Genomic DNA, 22111 nt, shown 5'->3' with positions numbered 1-22111 from the left:
AATATTTATCGTTGTGTTGGACAGTTGCCCACACGTGAAATTGCTAATAGTGCAGAGATCACACAAGTGTTAGCCAGGTAACGATTTACATTTATGATGACTAAAATATATGTGAAGAGGGCAACTCTGGCACCAAGTTATCGAATATTGCAAGACTACCCGTTTTGACAAAACAGGATTAAAAGGCCGGTACAATTCGCTCAAAACAAAGATTGAAACTAGAAACTAGGGATTCTTGTTGAAAGCGCGGTTGCTGTTTTGGAGTGTCCATACCATACCGTCCACGAAGTTTTTTTCAGAACTGATACACATATGGACAAAAATATGGAATATTTATGTTATGACACCATAACTTAAAATAATTACGAAATATCTTGCTAAACTTATTATTTACAAATACATTATTTATTTAGTAGGCGGTGCAAGTATTTTGACATACGATTTATTTTGACATTTCACTTTAATAACATTTATTTTTATTGATTGTTTTGATGAAAGATATTTTCCTAAAATAATTATAAGATTTGTTTGCGGTTCGGTAGTTTTAAGAGACGCTGACAAAACATAAATCGAATTTTATTTACATTTTTTTTACTTTTTAAAACAATATAATGCCACCAGGACACTGCAATGTAGTTGAAGTAGTAAAAATTGTAACTCTATCTAATGAGGGGTATATACAGAAAGATTTTGCAAGGTGCCTATGTACATAATAATCCAATCTGCTCTGTGAAAAAATTTAAAAAGTTATTGCAATTACAGAAGAATACTGGATCAGGGAAGAAACCGGTGTACAAGTGCCGCTGACGACCGCTTTTTAGTTCTTCAGAGCTTACGAAATTAAACAACCGAATTGTTAAATGCAAGACAAGTTAATGGTACTAAAATAGTCACACGAAGATTAAAAGATGCTAAACTAAATCTAAGACGCCCTGACAAAGTTTCACGGCTCCCTCAAAACGACAAAAAGTTTCCAGTAGGATTTGCCAGAGCACATGTTTGGACTATAGAGCAGTGGTAAAATGTTTTGTTCATAGATGAGACCCAAATTCAGTCATGGAAGCCAGATGGACGAAACTTCGTCTACAAAAAAGTTGGCGAACGATATGTCAGTTTTAACATGTTTTGTAACTCTGTATGTCATACAGAGCATTAGTTTTAGTAGTGGCGGCATAGTGCTATGTGGAGGTGATTCGGCGAATGACAGCTGACATGTACATTTTAAACAAAGCTTACAAACATTTTAAAAGATCATATTTTGCCATTTTCCGTCCATATTAAATATGATCGATTTGTGCTAAGGCACGATAACGCACGTCTCCATGTCACTAGAATACTGAATGCTTACTTTGATAAGGTTCAATTTGAAAGACTATATTGGCCACCATATAGCCCGGATTTAAATCCGATCGAACATTTGTGGGACAGTTTAAAACATCGCATTCGAGAAAAAAAATACTGATAGAGTTCATGATTGCAGCACAAGAAGAATGAAATGCAATTCCTCAAGCATATGTTTAAGATTTAATTCAGAGCGTTTTCAGATAATTGCAAGCAATAGTCAACGCTCGAGGAGAGAATATTTTCTCTTAATTTTATTGTTTTTATTTTTTGTAAAAAAAAAAATTAAAATAATATTTATGACGTCTGAAATTATACTTAGTTTAAAGCTATTTTTTGTTTTCATTCCAAAAATTTCATTCCAAAAACTCCAAAAGTGTAGTTAAAGGCTGAGGAAACATGGCAAATAACACGTACGCCACAGGATAAAACTAGATTAAACCAAGCTGCAGTCAGATGTTAGTGATAAGTAGTAAAATACATGACGAAGGTTAAAAAAGAGAGAAGTTCAAAATAAAAAAAAATTGTTTAATCCTTAAAATGAAATTATTAAAATGATCTTGTCACCAAAACTAAAAGAGGATATTATATTTAGAAAGAAATTAAAATAGAAATTGTTAAAAAGGAGAATATTAAAAAATAAAATATTGATAACAATAAATATATAATAAATTTTGAGCACTTTTTTATATTTTGAGAAAAAAAATCATTAAACTTATGAAGTAAATTTTTTAATAGTAATTTTTAAGTATTTTTAAATAGGTATGGAACTCGAACTTTTTCGATATGGATGGATTTTCAAAAAAAAAATAATAAATAAATAAAATAAAAAAAATAGACAAAAACTTATATGCTTCAAACAAGATATTAAAGCTAAAAAATTGAAAATATATTTATATTATTGATTATTTCGAACATATTTTGCAAAAACTGAATAAGAACATATACAAAGTTTTATATAAATAATAAATTTATAAAAACTTTTCGAAAAATTAAAATTTTTTTAAAAATCATATTATTTGTATTTATAATAATTTAAATTATTTTTATTTTTCAGATCTTTAAGTACTTCCATAAAATGAAAACTGAAGACAAAAATCTTGTTTGTAGCATTCAATAAAAAAAAATTATTTTTTCAAAGTTTCAAATCCTATATCATATAAAATATAATAAAATATAAAATATAATTACCTTTGATGGTGATATTAACGACAAAAAGAATTTTGCAAAGTTTCGCCTTATAAGGAACTATAAGGATATATGACATTAAAGGAGCGTTTGTGACGCCTTCGAACACTTCAAAATAACTCTGAACTGCTTCTGATGAGATTTCAAACATAAATGAGAATAAGAAAATTTGGTCTTCGCATTTATTTTCGTCGCAGCTTCCGAAACATCAACACTAGGTTGTAGATTATTAAGCAAGACAAAAATAGATACAAATATTGGGTAGGGACAGTGCACAATCTATCGTTGAGCATTGTGCGGACGTGATATATGCATTAACACCCTTGAGATTAATAAAAGAGGGGTGGGGCTTAGTAGAAATAGTAATTAAAAAAAAGTTTTCGCTTCAGTAGAACTGATCAAGAAACAAGATTATTAACAATTACCAGTACGTACTGATTACCTCTTAACTCTGCAGTATTCTAATCATGATAACTAATCACTAAAAAGGAAAATTTACTTGTTAATACAATGACTGACAATCTTACTGTAAGTGAAAAATAAAAAATCCGGGAAAAACCGGGAATTAGTAATTATGCAGTATGCAGTAAAAATATCTGACAGGAACGGCAGAAAACCAAATGTAATCTAAGGTCAAAGGGGGGTTTGGTAGCCGATTAAGATCTATGAGATTTTACAATAGATTTTAATGTATTTTGATCCGATGAATCCGAATCTTCAACATGACAATCGAAATTTTTTGACATGAATTTGTTATTAACAATTTAGTTGTTTAAATGTTTATAACTCATAAACTAACCAAGATATACCCTTCTTTCAAATTATGTTGTATTTCTTTTAAAAGAGAAAAAACAAACAAACTTAAATGATCGACTATATCAGACATTTTTGCTTATAACTTTGCTTTTACTTAACGTAAAAACATTAAAAGTAGCACATTTTAAAGCTACGATTATAAGTTTTAAAATGAATTATGAAAACTTACTTTTTATTAATTTTTGACGAAGTTATATAAGTTTAAATTATACAATTTAGGTGTAACAAAACAATCAAATTTGTTTATAACGATTTTTCGGTGGTATGAAATCAAAAAATTTAGTATCCTGTTAATGAGGACTATAGTACAATGGAAAAGGAATATTTTGAGCTTTACTAAACTTATTTTGATGCAGTTTTCGCTAAAACACAATTGAAATTGACCCAGCTGATGCGCCTTAACTCGCACCAGGCACGTAGCTCGAGCACAAGTATACTCGCACTTTGTAATAATTAATATCTGTGTAAAATAATAAATATCTCTGTAGGTAAGTAAAAAATATCTCATGCATGTCTGGTAAATCTCAAATTGTTCAGTATTGGTTCTAGAATAATAATTTATTATTTTATTTATTTATCATTTAATAATAAAACTATACATCATCGTAGGCGAGAATACTTTTTCCTCTCCTTCTTCTTCTTCTTGATGTGCCTATCTGTTACGAATGTTGGCGATCATCATGGCAATCTTTATCGTATCTGCAGCAGCGCGGAAAAGCTGCACAGATGTTGTATTGAACCAGATTCTGAGGTTCTTTAACCAAGATGTTCTTCTTCTTCCTGGACCTCGTTTTCCAAATATTTTTCTTTGCAGGATGGCTTGAAGGAGAGTATATCTGGATTCATTTCGCATGATATGTCCGAAGAACTGTAACTTTCCGATGCGTGCTGTAATCTCCTGGTTGTTGGGCCATTCTTCATTTATTATGGTGTTGAGGTAGTTGTAGTGCGTCACTCTTTCTACAGGGAATTGGTTGACGTAGAGTTGACCATCTTTTTTTCTTTTTTTTTTTGTTAATTATCATAAGCTTTGTCTTCTTAACGTTTTTATTGGGTCCATATTGTTGACTGTAATACATGATTTTGTTCATAAGAACTTGTAGGTCTTCTAAGTTGTCCGCAAATACTATGGTGTCATCTGCATATCTGATGTTGTTTAGCCGGTAACCATTTAGTAGAATACCTTTTTCAGTTTCGTGCAAAGCTTCGATAAATATTTTTTCAGAGTACAGATTGAAAAATTAGAGGAGACAAAATACAGCCTTGCCTCACTCCACGCATGATTTTCACATAGTCAGTGTGTTCACCTTCAACTCTGAGATTTGCTGTCTGTTTCCAGTAAAGATTTCTAATTATTTTCAGATCTTGGTTGTTAATGCCTGCTTCTTTTAGTATTTGCATCATCTTGGCGTGCTGTACTCGATCAAACGCTTTCTTGTAATCAACCAGACATGAGTATACGTCGCAGTTGACGCCTCTGCATCTCTGGAATAAGACTTGTACTGAGAACAAAGTGTCTCTAGTACCAACAGCAATTTAATTAATAATCTTAATAAATTATACTTGTTGTAATACATTTGTTAATTAAGTTTTATAGTTAATTTTAAAAAATCCAGAAATAAAAATGAATTTTTTAAAAGTCACTATAAAGAGGGTCATAACTTGTAATTGCGACGTCGACATGAGGGGAGGGCCTCAACTGTAAATGACGCTTTACGACAAAAGTGAAAGGGGTATTAAAAAGTCCAAATTTTTTAGGACGTAGTTTATAGATGTTCCCTAATCTGGTAATTTTAATAATAAGTTTTTAAAAGGTTGCTTAGGTTTGTTTTTTTAAAAGAAACAGAACATGATATGAAGAAGGGTATATCTTGATTAGTTTATTAGTTATAACCTTTTAAACAAATAAATTGTATCAAAATACACAAAAATCAGTTGTAAAATCTTATGAACCTTAATCGGCCACCAAACCCTCTTTACTCCTAGACTAATGGGACCTTCTGGCGCACCGAAGAAAACTCGAAAGAAATTCCGAATAGAGAAACTACAACAAAAATAATTGGTAAGATAAGTGTCGGTATGGTTTTAGACGGTACATAGTGTGAAATCGTCCGTAAAATAGTCACTTTCTGTTTTTTTCTACTTTCGTCATAGTTTTAGAGTGTAACAAAGAGGGGGAAAATAAAATATAAATCCGTTTCAGCTTACCAAATCGAATTTAGAATTCTTTATTAAATGTTAATTTAACTTAATAGTGGTATTGAATATAATATCTACATTTTATCAGATTCACTAATAAGTATATCTGATCTGAATCCTTTTATGCCTTTTTAAATGAACTTTTTATAGCCACTATGAATATTAATGCTTACAGCCAATAGAATTAACAAATCAACTTTTAAGATTGTAGATAATTATTGAATTGTACGATAATTTTACATAATGTGACATTTCCTGTAATCTTTTATGTGGATTTATAGAATTTACCGATTTGCAAAAGCTATTAAAATATTTAATTTACACTATAATTGTTTAGGTAGAAATGCAGGAATTGTTTCAAAACAATTTATTTTGCACTCACGCTTCGAAGTAAAATCAACATAGCATAAGCATATCGTCAATAATAATGACTGACATAACAAGAGACGAAGTCGAAAAAGTATTGAACTTTACCAAAAATGCTACTAGCTTACTTGATACTCTCATTGAACTTTTATAAAATATTGCAAAAATTTAGTTTTTTTCTGTATCACTGTATAAGGAGAACTTATTAACCAATCATATATAAAAATTGAAATAATAAAAATGTAGTGGTTGTATATTGAAATGTATTATTGGTTGCATAATTTATTATTTGCATAATAACAAATATAAAATAATCCGAAGAAAGGGACTATTATAGAAGAATCGTTAGAATGTTAAAAAATGACACATTTTCAACAATTTTTTTTTATCTTATCTATTATATATGAAAATCAAACCTTTTTTTTAATTTTACTTATTATTAGCTTTTAAAGATTACTAAAAATGTTTTTGTTTCCATTGTTCCTGTACTTTTAAGTTGGTGCCCATAAATTTTCGTCCAAAAATTACATGGCGGACAATTAGGTGATATCCTGGAATAGCAAATTTGAAATATAAAATTCAAGAAGGGTTTTAAAAAAGAAGTGCCCTTACGTGATAGTTTACCAGAAAATTTGAAAATTCCTAAAAAGAAATAAAATGGCGGATATTTGAAAAAAATGTTCAACAATAATTGACCTTTTTTTTCGACTTTTGTCACAAAAATTTTATTATTTGTTTTGCTCAAATTGTGGTAAGCTATCATAGAAAAAATAAACATTGATGAATTTTGTTTGTGTTGGTTTTCTTTATGATAGTTTACCATATTTTGACAAAAAAAAACAGTAATACAATTTTTGTGACTGAAAAAAGTCTAAAAAATGGTCAGTGTTTGAATAGTATTTTCAAATTTTGTTTCCTTCAGAATTTTCAGTTTTTCTGTTAAACTATCACGTAGGGCACTTTCTTTTTAAATTTTATTTTCGAATTTTATATTTCAAATTTGCTGTTCATAATTTTTCCACAACACTGCACTTTGAATCTGCCTTGAGCCTTCAGGTCGAACCCCGCAGAGAGTTTATACAGAGAAGCTAATGAACTTCCCCTCTCGCTACGTCGCCGGCAACTCCTTTTAAAATATTCGGCTCAAAGCTCAGCTAATACCGAAAATTCAGCCTATAAATTACTAAGTAATGACCTCTCCTTCTTCTATTAAACTTCAATCTATGCCACAGTATCTCTCACTACATCTGAATAACATCGATCTTTCAGCCATAACTCCAATAGTAATATCACCTAAACCTCCCTGGAATAAATTGAAAGCAGATTTTAATCTCTCGTTAACTAATTATATTATGCATCAGACAAATCCACAATTTCTAATGCAAACCTTTAGAGAATTAATTGCTAACAACAGATTTGATCAAAATAAAGCAAAGAACATCAATAGAAACAGACATACTAACATATATAGAACAAAAAAGACTAAAGTGGTATGGACATGTAAGAAGAACTAGCGACAGCAGATGGATAAAGAGAATAACCGAATGGAGCCCCATAGGAAGGAGGAGAAGGGGACGACCCCAAAAATCCAGGAGGAACGAAGTAGACGACGCCATGAGTAAGAGAGGCCTATACGATGGAAAATGGGACAACGGAGAGAAATGGAAACGGTTGAGCGAGAGAAGGCAGTGAATACTGTGGAATCCCTGAATATATATAGATTCGATCAAATTGTATGCACATATGCTTCCAAGAGTCCTATAGCTGTTGGATGTGCTGTGACTGCAAACACAGAATTAATCATATCTTGTAATCTCCTGCTCTTCTGCTGCATACATACTGCTGAATTAATCTCTATTCTCAAAGCTACAAACTTACTATCACCAGAATATAAAAAGTAGCAATATGTACAGACTCTTTAGTGTATATCTACTCTCTCAAAAGTATGTACAAGGTACATCCTTTGGTTCAAGCTATGCAAAATTCTTTCAATAGTTTGATCCCACGGGGAGTATCCATAACCATGATCTGGATTCCGTCTCATGTAGGAATCCCTGGTAACGAACTTGCGAACCTCTTTGCAAAACAAGCCGCATCTTCTAATTTGGAGACTGAAAACATACAATCACATACAGATTTACAGTCGTATTTTAAAAATATTATCCAAATATCCAAGCTTCGTGATATCCATCTTACCGTTAAAAAGCTTGAGTTTCCTTCCATGAGACGAAAAAAACAAAATCTTAATTCGCCGACTTAGAATCGGCCATACAAGACTGACTCATAAACATTTAATGACTTTCCAAGGTCCAACTACTTGTGCACACTGTGGTAATTTTCTATCTGTTAAACATATTCTCGTAGACTGTCCCTATTTCAAAAACAACAGAAAAAAATCTTTTGAGAAGAAACCTACAAAATATTCTCAGCTCGCCAGATCAATTCCAAAACCTTATTAATTTTCTCTATGAAACCAGGCTTTACCAGGAAATTTAGAAGAAAAAACGTAGTTTAGAACTTGATAATTAATAATTGTACCAATATTTTATGTATTTCTTTATAGATTGTAATGTTACTGTATATTATTGTAATGTAATGTAATAAAATTGTACATGTGCCAGTGACCTACGCTGTCGAGACAGGTAAAGCTAAATAAAAAAAAATTGCCGTTTCAGAGATTACTGGTCCATCATGAAGTAGTTATTTTTCATAAAAGAAAGTAAGAAAGTTCATCATAAAAAAAGGTTTATTGACGTTTCAATTTCCACTTCGGAAATTGTTATCAAAATACAAACGTTAGTAAATTAATTAAAATTATCTAAAATGGCACACTAATGTTTGTATTTTGAGAACGATTTCCGATGTGGAAATTAAAAGGAAATAAAAAAAAAATAATCTCACTTTAACCTGTAATTGTGGCTTATTCCCATTAAAATTTTTAAGTATGGTTTAATCCACGTAAACCTAACCACTGTTTTTTGGTTATTTTGCAGGCACTACAAATGGGATTACTTGCTTTTAGGTTCACTGAAGCTGAACAGATCAATTCGAAAACGTTCTAAACTTAATCCTTTTGGATTTTTAAATTTAATTTTGATTTAATTTTTGATTTAATGATCCCTTTTTAAGTTTAAGATATTTATCTTCTTATACAGTTTTTATATAATATAAATAACAATGTCATGAAATAATGTTGAGTTACAAAAAAATTTTTAATTTTTTTAATAATCTTTTTAAATAATTTTACCAAATCGACCGAATTTAAAGATAGTTTATTGGCAAAATTTGCTACCGTAACCAATGCAGTCTGAATTGACTGTAACAAATAGTTTGAATCGTATAACGACGGTATGTGAGTTATTTTATATCTTAAAATGTTTTGTAAGGAAATCTGTAAAATTCCGCTTAGAGCTTGCCAAAAATTAAATTAATATCCTAAAATAACAATATGTAGTCAAACTTTTGATTCAGGTCCAAGTTTTATTCAAGGGAATAATTTAACTAAAACTCGGATCGTATTGTTTTATTAAATACTTTTTTATGAATTGATATATGTTTTTCGGTTCAGCTTGATGGACGACAGCCTTAAAATTATGAATAAACAATGTACGTTTCTGTGAAAAAAAAGTCATATCCGTATAAACAAATAAAACGCCAGGTCGTCCTGTTAACGACTTTAATCTTGGAAAGCCCGAGCTAATTATATTGTCAGATCACCTTATACGATATTATAATTGTTTTTTCTTATAATCGACAGACACACTCCTTTATTTCAACCTTGTTTTGCATTCCCTGTAACAATTATCCAATTAACAAAGACAAGATATCTATTTTCTCATATTTATGTATATATAAACTAAGTAATGGTCAATATTCACTTTATTTTCATCTCGTTATTCTTTGCAGTGTGAGCCAACAAGATACTTCTCTTAATTTTACAGTAGTAGATGGTTTAACATTCTTCTCTTTAGTGACCGGGTTTCTCCATCATATAACAATACAGGCTTTACATAGCATCTCCTTTTTCATCTTCGTCTTAATTCACACAAGATATGTTTCTGCAACTTGGACCTTTGTACTTAAGTTCGTTCACCAACCAACAACTCTTGTGGTCTTAATAACAGCTAGCTACAGGGATTTAAAAGTTTTCTCCTAGCTCATTATTGTTTTTTATTGTGTTATGCTCCATCATCCAGTTCTCAGCGATTATTTTTATGTCGTCGCTTCAACAAGTCAGTGCTCAACCTCTACTATGTTTGTTGCTCGTTATCATCATTCTAATATTTTTCTATTCCAATCTGTCGTTCGATATTCTCGCCATATGACCTGCCCATTCCCTTTTCATTGTAATTACATGTTTACCTATGCCTTTGACCTTCGTTCTTTAATGGTGTTATTAGGTATTCTGTCTGTTTCCATGGCTGTCTAGACTATTTTTACATTGTCCTCTGTCTTTTTTTGTTAATGTCTTCGCACCGTGCGTCATTACCGGTAACATATATTGTCCATGTCCATATACTTTTTTCTTCAGACATCTTAGAATATCTCTCGTAATTTTCCAAAAGCAGCCCATCCCAAACCTATTCTACGAAGAATCTCATGGGTTTGGTAATTCTTTCAAATTTTTATTTCATGCCTAATTTCTAATTTATTATTTGAATGTACTTATTCATTATTATTTGGATGCATTTATTCTAAGACCAATTTCCATTGAGGCCTTTAGTAATTTGTCAAGCGTCTGTTTTGCATCAGCGATGTTGTCTGTAATAAGAATGATGTCATCTGCAAATCTAAGTTAAGTTAACTTTTTGCCGTCGATCTTACTGCACCTATTCTCCCAAGACAATGATTTTATTGCGTATTCGAGGATAATTATAAAAAGTTTTGGCGACATTATATCCCCATGTCTACTTTCTCTGCCCTTTAAGTTTACCTATTGCTTCATGAAGTTTTAAAATTTAAGTGGCATTACTGTATATGTATTTTATAAGCCTTAGGTCTTTATAATCTATTTTACATTATTCCAGTGCTGCTATTCGTGATGTTAGTTCTAGCGTGTCAAATGCTTTATGGACATCGTTGAATATCAAGGCTGAGGGTCTATTATACTCCACAGACAAACAGAAAAACTGATAAACCTGTGGACCTATCATGAACTACATATAAATAATACATACTTCGACCGCCAGCCACAACATAAATATACATTTTATAATACCAGAGGCCAAAAGTCAATGATCGTCTGCCTATGTTAATTTTACTTGTTGCTTCATGAAGTTATATAGTTGTGGTGGCATTACTGTATGTATGGATTTTATAATCCTTATGTATCTGTAATGTATTCTACATTGCTTTATGGAAATCGGTAAACGTCAAGGCTAAGAGCTCTTGTTAAAAGCAACGGTCAACGGGTCGATTTTGAAACCGTTCCGTTGGCCGTTGCTCAGTGTCTTTCAGGTTCGTATGAATGTTTGTTCACGCAACGGCAACCAATCCGTTGGTTAACTTTTCACCGTCTACGTATCCAGTCCCCCTCGACAAGACGTTGGTCGGACCGGTGCAGTGAACCATCAGTGAACCATTTTAGTTTATGCAAGTGTGTTGACGGCGTTGGACGAGCATCCGTTGTTTCAATAAATTTCTTTCTTTGTTGCCGCTAAAATATGGATTTTGATATGGAAATTTTAATAAGTGCGGTCGAAAATCGACCTGTGTTGTGGGATAAAACCACGGAATGATAAAAAATCTATTGGGTTTGTAATTTTTTTTAGTTTTTTTATAACCGAAAGTTTTTATTCTGTTATACTAATATCATAATTCACAGGTAACAGGTACACAAAGGTAACAGCTAGTCGCTCAGCAGGTGCAATGGATAGCCTCATATTAGTGTCAGCACGTTTTAATTTATCATATACGAGTACTATTCCTAACAATTTGCGGAAAGTTTCTTGACCCATTCGGAAGTAATTGAAGAATTTTGTTTCGTCTTTTTTTCAATTCTTCGTAAAGTGTATGGAAAGCACCAGACTTTTCTCTTTCTAACAAAATAGCATGTATCTATATTTTTCTTTTACGGTTCTCCCGTTTCTTCTGCATTTTTGACGACAACATGATATAACATGTATTGCGTGTACTTGTTACTTTAAAACTGACGATATTTCGGAGATTCCATACTGTCAACGGATGCATATCCCTTGAAATTTATGAACCGTCGACACGGGTACCCGTTTAACATCATCCCTTTACCCGTTGAAAAAAACGTTCGTTAACAAGAGCCCTAAGGGTCTATGATATTCCACAGACTATTCTATCGAGACTTAATTGCTTGAAGATGATATTTTGTCCCGTAAATTTTCCTGAAACATGCTTGTTCTCTTGATTAATAGAAGTCCAGTTTACCTTCCAAGCGCTTGGCAATGCTTTTGGTGAATATGTACTAGAATTGACAAAGAAGGCTTATCGGTCTGAAGTTGTCAAGGTCAGAGATATCATTACTGGTGACCTCATAATTACTTATTTTAAGCTTATTTAGTGCCTAGAATTTGCAAGAATGACCATAATGTCAGCAAAAGAAAGATAATTAGGTTTACCGTTAAACATAAATTGACGCAAAGAAAAATCCGATAATTTTTTCTAAATTTTTGGGATAATTATGCAATCCAACATTATTATCCAAAATTTGAAAATGTTCAAAACTGTGTTACCACAAATCTTCAATATTACAAATGAAGTGCTAAAGCCGGGGTCTCATGGAGCGTGGAGAGGCGCTCTTCGCAACTTCACATCGGAAAAGAGAAATCGAAAATAGATAACAGTGAAAAGAAAAGGGAGCATTGTTGGTCAGCTAAGTTACTGCGAAATTAAAAAATCTTTACTTTTGATAACTACCCCAATGGAGCGTGTCCACTCGAGATCAAGGATTTAGTTTAGTTTTGTCCACCAGTGTTAGCCGTAAAAATTTAAGTAAGTTGGGTAATTTATACAATGATAAATTTCAACACAGCTTCGTTATAGCAAAATTAGCACTACACTGACCGCACCACACCCTAGCCGCGTCGGAAGAGTAGGAGGTGTAAGTACGTGCTATGCATCAGCTACCAAGCTTCCTTTAAACCGTGTTAATTTATTGATGAACGACGGAACAACATGCTTCCACCGTAAATAGACAGTTTTACTCTATACCAGGATCGTAAACCACAAATATTGAGTGAAAAAACTATATTTTGCGTTGGTTCCTGTCTTTGGATTTTGTCTTTTTCTATTATGTATTTTTTATTTCTCTTCTCCGATGAAGAAAGTCGCTCCACGTTCTGTCAGATCCCGGCTTAAGAAAAACTAGTTACCAAAGAAAGCTAAGTTACGGTAAACAGCGAGAAGTCTCACACTTAGGACGTATTGTAAGAAATGGCAATTATAAGCTTTTAAATGTCATCTTAATACCTACACGCTTCATAGCGTAAGTCCCCAGAAGAAAAAAAAAGAGCCTGATAACTCTGTTTATTTAATGTACATCTGCTTATCGTCTTAATTATTTATAAGTAGAAAAAGTAGTAGTGACTTAACATCACTGTTTTTGAAGACTACCGTATCATATCACATTTTTGTCAAATCTATTATTGTCGCTTTACTCAATGTTAACTTTGCGATGACATATTGATGTATAAAGAGGTTTAATGATCATGTAACTGTGTAATATGCTCCCAATGATCAACTGAAGGTCACTATTGTGTTCGTTTTGTCAATAAAAATAAAAATACAGTAATCGAAGCAATGACGACTATGATTAATCCCTTTTATTACTTAAAAAAGTCTGTTTTAGTTTCATGCGTAGAAAAATATGTTAAGAGACGTTGAATTATTAAATAATTGAGCAAAATAACTCCTGGAACAAGTAATATACCAGAACTTTTTATAAACTAAAAAAGAAAACAATGTACTGACATTTGTATACATTAGAAACAAAAGAAATGATGGCATGTAAGTATTATATGAATAAAGATAGTAAGAATATTGTAAACTGTAAGAAACTTGAACAGCTGTTAAGTAATAGTAATAACAGTATACTCGTAAACGAATCAAATGGGAGAAATTTAAAAACCTGTATAAAGTTTTAAAGAATGGAAAACTTACTTTTTATTGAAGTGACATGAGATGCCTGAAGGACGTAATACAAGAATATCGGAACTTACTGTAAAACTGATCCAAAATCCTGTAATTGGTGAGAAGGTGTTAAGGCAATAACGACTAGCCAATGAGAGTGATTATCTGGTCAAATTTTAACAAGCATTAGAAAATGTGTTAAGATTATACTATCAGTGTGTTCAAATGTTTGTACTATCAATAAAAGATAGAACGAATATCAACAAAACAAAATTATCAACAAAAACTCATGTTCTTAGACATACATAATATGGTTTAAAACACAAACAACATAAAAAGTATGGAATTATACCATCTTATCTCTACCTGAATAAAAACAATCCGATTGAATTTGTAAACAATATAGAGATTATAAACATATTAACGAAAGGGATGTACAAATTAAAAATATTTACATCTGAGCGACAGGCAGACAATTTATAAAAAGTATTCCAGTGCACAAAAAACAATTAAAATTTAAGTCATAGTTTCTAATAGCATTCATTCGAGTTGTAAACATTAGTAAATAGATTCTTCGTTATAAATACATTATGGGTATTTACATACTTATGCTATAAATAGTTTATATATAGGGAATAGTTTTTGTGTTTTAAAAAGAGAAAAACAGCACACAAACTGAAGAAAATCTGACATTATAAGATAAATTCATCCATAAAAGACATTCTGGTGTTTACCATATGATTAAAAAAAATAGTCAATATTTAGCGTATTTATCTCAAAATTATAACCAGCGTTCCTTCTCCAATTCTTCCTAAACGCTTTTTTTTGGTAATTTGGCCCAAATCTCCCAAATAATGAAAACATTTCAGTCATTGACAAAAAAATTAAGTTTTTTTACTTCACTGGAAGAACCATAGATGTACTGAAGAAGTATTAAGAAGACTATCACATAAAGACCTAGAAGTCTTTCAAACAGCTCAAAAAGTAAATGGTAACAGATCCGATGTGTTAAAATTAATAATATGTACAAAATATAAATGTCTTTTATAAATTTTTCACAAAGATTATTAAAAAAAGACTAGACGCTAAATTAGACTTTTATCAGTCTAGAGAACAAGGTAAATTTAGATCGAGATACAGCACTAACGACCACTTATTAGTGATAAACAACCTGAGAGAGAAGTCTGCAGAGTACAACAAACCATTGGCATTGATATTTGACGACTACGAGAAAGCATTTGATACCATCAGAAAATGTTAAAAGCATTGACAAAATGCCGAATAGACCATCGCTATACTGACATTATCAAATATATCGACCAAAATACCACAGCTAGCATAAGACTATCTGAACAAGCAACAAATAAATTCTGTATACAGCGAGGAGTAAGACAAGGAGAAAGCTATTTACGACGCTTTTAGAACATATTTGTAAAAAGGCACATCTGAACGAGCATGGTATCAACATAAATGGAGAGAAGCTCAGTTATTTGAGATTTGCAGATGACATCGTCCTTATAGCCGATCGTATGGATGATGCAATAATAATGTTTGAAAAATTATATCGCGCTTCCTTGAAGGTCGGACTAAACATTAATATGAACAAGACGCAAATAATGGACTAATCTAGTCTAAATCGAAATATTGCTGTTGATGGAGGGGATATTGTGCAGACTACATCGTATAAGTACTTAGGACATGAAATTTGGTTGGGCAGAGACCAATGTGTGTTACCTCACTTATGGAGCGGAAACATTACCACTCACAAAAAAGGTAGTGAATACGACTCGCGTGACTCAGAGGGCTATGGAGCGCCGCATCTTGGGTGTCTCTCTGAGAGATCGAATCTCAAACGAAGAAATACGTTGTAGAACAAAAACAATAGACGCCATCGAAAAAATGCGTCGTTAAAATCGAATTGGGCACGACATGTCGTCAGATTATCAGAAAACCGATGAAAACCGATGAACGAATAAGGAGCAGAGGACGCCCACCAACTAGATGGACAAACGACGTGAAACGTGTTAGAGACAGAGACAGATGAAAAGAGCTGAGAGAGACCTATGATGATGATGATGATCAAGGAGTCTGTAATACTACAGAGCTGTTCAACGTTGCTGCCAAGTATGAAGAGCCATCAAATCGGCCCTCAGAAGAATACACATTGGAAAATTTTTATTGTTTGTATTTGTAAAATATACATGTTTGGATAAAACTTGTCCAGACAGAATTTTTCCAGAACATGCATAAAAAAATAAATAAAGGGATAAGATGAAAAAGACAGTCAAGATTTGATTTCACGTCCAAAGTGTCTATGTATCTGTTTATACGTATTTCGCCCTAATAGGGCTCGTCAGAACAGCTATTCATAGGCTTTCTCAACGTGAAAAATAAATATTTTCTGTCTTTAAGAAGCAACAATATTATTAACATCTTTATCAACGTTTGTTTTGTCTTGCAATTTTTAGAAGGCTCAGATTAAAGAAGAAATCTGAATTGTGTTTCGAAAATATTTTACGGATTTAAAGGGATAAGAATTTAAAATATAGATAAAAGGGATATGCAATTATACCTATCAATCGGATGGATATCAAACAAGTACCAAACAAATTTTATAAAAAGATTCAGTGAAATTACTGCAGTGGATAAACGATTTTTAAATATTCTTTTGTTAAACCAATCTGTTTTTTAAGCATTTACGTAAAGTAACCTCTTTGGCAATATTTAACATTTAGGCAATAACAAACAAATACTCAAGAAATCGTTTATACAAACCTGCCAGTACAGTTATACGTTCTCAGTATTGTGGTGGATTAAAAAAGATTTGCAGTTTTGCAATTCATGAAAGTTTAACGGTTAACGGTTAATATAATGAACAATAAATCATTTCAAAAGACTTGTAAATAAGATTTTGTCATGGTATTGTTAAATTTAATAATCGTATTTCTTTAACAGATTTACCGGTTGAGAATTACTCTCCTTAAATTCCTATTTGAAAGAATAGATAATTTACACCTAAAGAAATATGCAGATGACCAATTTTATTTTGTTTACTTAAGATACAGGTTACAGAAATTATTGTTATATTATTGAAATAAAGTTAGTCAATTTTTACAGATAACTCTACACATAACTATATTATGATATTTTACTCAAAGAAGCTCACGTTATAAAATTGATATTTTAAAATAACATCCTTAAATTAATAATAAAATACTTTATAGATACATTGCTAAAAAAATAGGGAACACTTTTAAAAGATTTCACTATTTTTAGTAAAACAATGTAACCATAGAACAACGATACATTTCATAGTTTCTGCTAGTAAATGAATATATGTGACAAATAATAACTTATTCATTTTAGAGAAATGATTAAAGATTTCAAACCAAGACTAATATGAAGATAAAGAAGGTTTGACCATAGGCGTTTTATTATTCATCGTTTATGGAATCATTTATATACAGAGCGTTTAGGCTATTGAATGTCATTAAGTAATTAAATAATGCATTAAAGAGGTCAAATGACTTTTAAAACTAATAAAATCAAAGCATGCTATCAATTAGAACCTTGCGTTTTTGAGATCTGATTAAAGGCTTTAGCGGGATACGATGATAAAATGTGCACTCGGCTAGATTTTTATTTGGAATTGGGCACTCGAAAGAACATGTTTAGAAACACCTGCAGCCAAATGTTTAGCTTCCTAGGTGCCTTCAGAGGTTCCCTATCGCACGAAATGTATTTTTTCGCAAAAAGAAAAATTTCCTGAGCATTAAAAAATCTAAAAAAAAAATTGTGACTATACATTTTAATGTCCAAAAACATTATTATTTTTTTCAGATTTCTTGGATCAAAATTGAGCTCAGGAAAAATGTTTGAATTTTTACATAGCATGCTCAAAATACGAAAAACCCCCTTTTTTGATACTTTCCCCCATGTTTTAGCACATAACCTCAACCGCATTTGAATAAAAAACGATTTTTATTCTATTTTTTCCGTTTTTCTAATAGCAAGCATCGTTTTCATTTTCCGTTTTTCCCTTTTCAGACTGAAACATACTCTAAATTCGAAAAACTGTATTTTCCGGTAACTTTTTCTATAGTCTAGCACATAACCTCATTTAAATATGAGAAATAACGATTTTTGTTCCCCCCTTTATTCGAATGGCGATTATTATTTAAATATTATTATTTATGGATTAAATTGATAAAATAAATATACTATATTCTTTGATATAAATATTACATTACAGTTTGTCCTATTTTGATTATGTTCGGGTCTGAAAATAGAAACCTGATCCGGCTATTAGAAATATCGAAATAATATATCAAAAACGTTTATGTATATGCCACATTTTTAAAGGAAAATATATAAGCTTTCTTTTTTGTAAAGCAATGCCTGGACCTAAGTATGCTCAGGAAACAGTTACAATCAAAAATTAAAAACAAAGCTTGAAAATTTTAGATTATTTTTTGGAAAAAAAATTCGGACTCTAAAATATGTTATTTCGACAGAAAATTTAATTTTCTACAAAAAATCTTGTAAACAATATTTACAAAGTTCATAGTTTCAGAGTTATACCTGGCCAATTGAACATATGAAACAATCATAAAGACTTAGTTTCTTTTCTTTTACCAATGTTTTTTTTTGACATAGTCAATAGCCTAGTTGATCATAATTCTTAGAACAACTTAGAAACTAAGTTTCCGGCAAAAATAAATCGATTAAGAGGAGCTAACTTAAAACCCAGACGATCTTTGCAAAATCTAAGAATGTATTTTAACATTTAAGATGTTTAAATGTTATATCGTTTGCCCTTAAACAGCTGGAGAGATTTAAATAGCGTACCTGGTAAGAATTCCCTAACTTAAATTAACACAACACATACCAATATGGCACATATAACTGGGTACACCGGTAATAATAAGCACACAACAAATGGATAACTATTTTACTTAGAGTTAAAAAAGTTAACCAAATATAATCAAAAAGTTTTGATTACATATCTATTCGTTACCCGCGACATATATATTTAAAACCAAGACTAACACTTTACCTTGCGAAACTAATAGATTGCTTGTTGGTCGAAGTTCAAAATACAAACAATTTTCAAATCTAAGTTAACGACATAGTTAACAATGTAATAGCCTTATTAATGAATTTATTTATTAAGCGTGTATTGACTTTCACTGTTTAATGATTGATGAACCTGGTTTCAGATTTACTGGTATTTTACCAAACATTTATTCTGGTTTAGTAAGACTTTATATTTTCTGACTATATTAAAAAACCTATCTCCCAATTCATCCTCGCACCACCTTTTTCGTGGCCTTCCTTTTGGTCTTGCGCCCAGTATTTTACTATCTAGCACTATCTTTGGCAGTCTGTTGGTCTCCATTCTCACTACATGACCAACCCATCAAACTCCCTCAAGTTTAACGAATTCTGAGATCGATGGCTCTTTGAACGAGTACGATTCAGTTAGCAGAGCCATATAGATATCAAATGTATTTAATGGCAATTGAAAAAACAATTAGCTTGCCCTTGGCAACACAGTCGATACGTTTACTCAGCACTTGAAGAGAATATATCTTGTCCAATTATCTTGTCCATCAAGTATCATGGTAGACATGCGGGTCCAAAACCGATTGGGGAAATTGATGTGGATGCAGGAAACACACATTCCATTGCAGTATTGCCTTCAAAAATTGTGCAGGCTTTAATTGCACAAATGATGAAAAATATGAAATTGATTCGATAGACGAAGAAAATGAGACAGTGGATCAAGAAAATAAAGACATTTCACTATAAAACATTTGTTCGAAATAGTTATTTTTCATAAAAAATGACTGTAATATTATAATAAAAAATAAACATTTAATATTTATTTACTGTGTAACCTAAGAGCTTGATGCGTGCAACGACCCTAAAACCCCCGAGTAACGAGTTTGAACTGTTTTTCTATAGAATTTCCATAAAATTTCAAAAGAAGAGCCTCAAGAGGCTCAATCCTGAGCCCCAGGTGCCTGGGAGACCATCGCCATCATGATATTCGTGTTCAGCGACCCCAAAAATTCCCGAGTAGTAATATTGAACTCATTTCCATAAATTATTTACAAATTACAAATTTATCATTTTTTATCACTTCAAATTGTATTTTCCTTGTTTAATAATGCAATTTTTATTTCGACATCATTACTTTAGTTCACAAAATTTCCTAACGCTCCTACTAATCGAAATAAGTTTCATTAAAATCCATCCAACTACAAAAAATTGGTAAGTTTATTGCAGCATTGCCTTAAGAAAAATTACAGACAGAGACAACAGATCCCTTTAAAATAACTGTTAAATTGGAAGTAGTTTCTGACATTTCGTTGTTCAGGTCAAAAGCCGTTTTCAAAATGAAAAAAACCTTCGATTCAGGATGCTAAACGGTTAAATATAGTTCTTCCAGTTTATTATTTGTGGACCATTCTCATTATATATTAATTGTACAATTAAAATTTCTGATATTTGCTTTATTGCACAAATTGTGTTGGAAAACAATTGTTAAAATGAGTTGATAATGATAAATACGAATTTAGCCATTTGTTGACAATGTTTGTTCGAGTTTTATTAAACTGGTGTAAATAACGATAAATGAGAGAAAATAGCTTTATGTGTTAACAGTTTCTGAACGACGCTGAATAAATATTTGATGAACCTTACAGGTCGTCGAAAATTTCTATGCAAACGTCTCGTTGCTTGATACGAATTCTGTCAACCTTGACCTACGTGCATTGCTATCAAATACTGTGATTGGTAAGTAGGACAGCGTTGTACTTTCTTTGAATTCATTAATAATTCATTAGTTTAATTTGCTTATTTTGCGGTTCATTGTCTTTACAATTTTCACTTTTTATACTGCAAGGAAACTAAACATTGACCAGGTTTTTATAAGGCTAGACGAATCGTTTTTAAAAACATGGCCACACTTATGTGTTTTCAATATGCTAAAAATGTCTGAGAACGTTCCAGCACTAGATGTTTTCTAGTTCTACTTATTATATCTGTTAGTCTGATAAGTAACCTTCTTTGCCACTAAGGATGCTGCGATTTCAAATAAATATTAGATTTAGAAAGTATAAACTTTTTTTCGCATACATGTCAAATTCTACCGCGATGCAGTCATTCGTATATTTTTGACAGCTGCATCAAGTTGACGTGTTTGGAAAAATGATGCATATGAATAAAAACGATTTTCGATCTCTTATTTTACATTACTATTTGAGAAATAAAATTGCAAAGGAAACACAAGAAAAGCTGGATAAATATTGTGTGACTAATGATCCTTCAGATTTAACTGTTATATTGGAATAACCACGTATTGGACGGCCCTTCGATGCAGCTACACCGTAAAATGAAATGAAACTCCATAAAAATGAAAAAAATGTTTTAGCTAATCGCAAAGTGAAGTTGCGTGAATTCTTAGAGGCCACAAGAATTAATAAAGTGCGCATTTTGAACGAAGTTTTGAACATGAAAAAATTATCCTGCCGATGGGTACAGCGTTTGCCAACTATTGTTTCTGACCACACCTCAGCAATGTTTGGACCTTACGAAGCGTAATTCGTCGGACTTTTGGCCTTCATTGGTAACCGTTGATGAAATCTGGATCCACTAATATATACCAGAGAACATGGCGTACTAGGGAATGAGAAGTACGATAGACCAGAGAGCTGAAGAGTTGGCTGGTAACCTTTGTCAGACCCACACGTTGTCACTATTTCGAGAAAGGGCTATTAGGTTCCATTTCGATTAAATTTGAAAACATCGACATTATGTCGTTTCGTGAGTGCCTTTTATGCAAATACTCAAGGTTTCACTGATGATGGTCTGATGAGACCTAAAACATTTTAAAAATCTACAGGTAAAATGAATTTCCTGCCGTCGGCTGATTACCATAGATCACAAAAATGTTATTAAAAAATCCTTTATAAAACGTTTTTCTTCTTCTTCTTGATGTGCCTATCCATTACGAATGTTGGCGATCATCATGGCAATCTTTATCTTATCTGCAGCAGCGCGGAAAAGCTGCACAGATGCTGTATTAAACCAGATT

At 31.8% G+C, this 22111-nt stretch overlaps 1 protein-coding gene across 4 annotated transcripts in view; it reads right to left on the bottom strand.

Annotated features, from left to right (window-relative positions):
* The window catches only part of LOC140447949 (UNC93-like protein), a 285521-nt gene that overhangs the window by 118866 nt on the left and 144544 nt on the right, over positions 1 to 22111 (bottom strand). The window contains exon 1 of one of the 4 annotated variants that reach the window (XM_072540913.1): positions 2533 to 2680. The exons of the other annotated variants lie outside the window; for them this stretch is intronic. The gene's annotated coding sequence lies outside the window, so the exon portion shown is untranslated. Of the gene's footprint in view, positions 1 to 2532; positions 2681 to 22111 lie in introns of those variants that run through there. 4 annotated transcript variants of the gene reach the window in all.

Source organism: Diabrotica undecimpunctata, chromosome 8 (assembly GCF_040954645.1).
Source record: "Diabrotica undecimpunctata isolate CICGRU chromosome 8, icDiaUnde3, whole genome shotgun sequence".
NCBI lineage: Eukaryota > Metazoa > Arthropoda > Insecta > Coleoptera > Chrysomelidae > Diabrotica > Diabrotica undecimpunctata.
Note: the sequence above shows the minus strand (reverse complement) of the source record. Positions and strands in the feature narration are given on the sequence as shown.